At 34.9% G+C, this 2465-nt stretch overlaps 1 non-coding gene across 1 annotated transcript; it reads left to right on the top strand.

Annotated features, from left to right (window-relative positions):
- Window positions 1–207: 207 nt before the first annotated feature.
- TRNAQ-UUG lies at window positions 208–279 on the top strand. Its single transcript has one exon. It is a non-coding gene; the product is annotated as a tRNA-Gln (tRNA).
- The last annotated feature ends 2186 nt before the right edge of the window (window positions 280–2465 follow it).

Raw genomic sequence — 2465 nt, 5'->3', positions numbered from 1 at the left:
AGAATCGAAAAAATCATATTTTCATACAATATCTTAATTGAATTATATGTAATGATCAATAAATTAAGTTGAATTCTATATCTACACATACCAAAAACATCGCAAAATCCTAGTACCAATCTAATCTATTCTATAGATATTTGGACTAGAGTTGACAAACAAACAAAACAAGCAATATACTTTCTTAGTATCGAATAGAAATCCAAATGGGGCGTGGCCAAGTGGTAAGGCAACGGGTTTTGGTCCCGCTATTCGGAGGTTCGAATCCTTCCGTCCCAGAACATATATATTCTATGAGAATATAGATTGCTTTTTTAACAATGTTCTGTTTAAAATCGAAATGTTAGCTGGAATGTGATTCTTGTTTCTGATTTTTTTCTTCGATGAATCATTTTTTTTTTTCAAAAACTGAATCGAGATGCGAAAGAATCTATATTCCCTATCTCGTATTCTCTATCCCCTAAATTAGCCTAATTAGATTCAATTTTCTTTTTTGTGGATTTCTTGACTTTTCGCCAAGAGGGGGTTTTTGGTACTAATTAAATTCACTAAGTCTCTTAATTCTTAATCAATGAGTTAGGCTAAAATATCAAAAAATAGGAGCAAAAACTTGACTTAATCTGGACTTGTTTGGCTTTGTGCCTAGACAGCTCGCATTTCGTAAAAATCAAAAAGACTAGGACACCCCCTTCTTTTCTTTTGATTTANTCCTCTTGTCCCCCTCTTTCCATATCTCCAACTCAAAACCTCAAAAAACCCAACCGCCGCCGGCAGCCGCCCCTACTGCCGCCATCCCGCCGCCGCCACTGCCGCACACTTCCGCCCGTTTCTTTTCTTTAACCGGCCTCGAGCAAGGTTGTGTCGTTGATATTATTGAAACCGGACTCGGATTCGCCGGAATTTTTTGGTTTCAAGAATATCAACAATAGAAGCTTGCTCCAAAGTCGTACCACTGCCTATCGTCGTCTCCCGGATGCTCGAGTATATGGTAAAATCGCAATCCCGGCCCCGTTATTAATTTTCTGATTTTTCTTTTTCTTTTTTTTTAGAGTTAGTTTCTGTTTTTTTAATTTACCTTAAACAACAAAATTACCCTTTTCTTCTATATAGCATTGGGCCAATAAAAATCCATTCTGTTTTATTTTTTAGTAATTTTTCAGCAGCCCAAGAGGTCTTTACAAGCTGGCCCATTTCCCCTTTTAACAAAGAAGTTGGCCCATCCCTTTAAAATAGATAGAGTTGGTCCAACATTTATTTGCATAATATTTTCAATAATAAGATTAGAAAAATAGAAATAAAAATCAGATTTTTTTTATATACCAATTAAGTAACTCACTTTCTTCCAATTAATTATATCGAACGCTAGGCAATTAGTAGGTGCGCTCTAATTCCACGGTTTCGCTTGCGTAACGTGATGTTCAACATTCAATAATTTAATTCAACAAGGTCATACAATATTCGTTAGTTTTCCAGTTGATTTTTAGTTTAATAAACTCTTTGCCAAACTCGCGGATTCGCTTGCGTAGCGCGATAATTGACCTTTTAATAAATTCCAAAAAAAAAATTAATAATTAAACTCTTAGAATGTATTAATTTTCCTAGAAGTAAATAACTTGCTAACAATTGTTTGTCATGACTGCGGATTCGCTTGCGTAGCGCCGTTATGATTAAATAATAAATTTTGTCGATCACGCATTCGCTTGAGTAGCGCGACGGTTGACTTGTAAATTTTAAAGAGCTAATTTTCTCAAATGTAGTATTTTTTTTAAAAGTATTACAAATAATTGATTGTCATGATTTCGGATTCGCTTGCGAGGCACAATTATGATAAATTAATTAATTATTTTTTATTCGATCACGCATTCGCTCGCGTAGCGTGGTTATGACATTTTTTATATTATTCAAAAACATTCTTTGATTTCTCTAATAATTAAGAGATAAAAGCGGATAGGTACAACACGAAAATAATATAAATCACAGTTTGTCCAAAATTAATTCAAGCCAAGTTTAAGTCAATAAAGCGACCGTGCTAGAACCACGGGACTCGGGGAATGTCTTATACCTTCTCCCCGGTCAACAGAATTCCTTATCCGAACTTTGTTTTCGCGGACCGATAAAAATAGAGTCAAACCTTCCTTTGACTAGGGATTCAAATAAATGGTGACTTGGAACACCGAAAAAATCAATTCCAAGTGGCGACTCTGAACAATAAAATAATCCCTACTCAAGTTTTTGTCACTTTAATTGGAAAAACTCTTTAACCCATACATACATATATTTCGGGGTACAAAGAGTGGTGTGACATACGTATACGGAGGGAGTACTATTTATCAACGACAACACATCAAGCTTATCTTCAACATATTAAATTAAGTCTATTATGGCTGCTTAGAGCAACACGTGGCTCATGTAGATTTGAGGCCAAAAAATCTCCTATAAATATATCACTGTAAATCCAAAACAGA

Source organism: Nicotiana attenuata, unplaced genomic scaffold, assembly GCF_001879085.1.
Source record: "Nicotiana attenuata strain UT unplaced genomic scaffold, NIATTr2, whole genome shotgun sequence".
NCBI lineage: Eukaryota > Viridiplantae > Streptophyta > Magnoliopsida > Solanales > Solanaceae > Nicotiana > Nicotiana attenuata.
The sequence above is the reverse complement of the archived record's forward strand: the minus strand, read 5'-3'. Positions and strand labels throughout refer to the sequence as shown.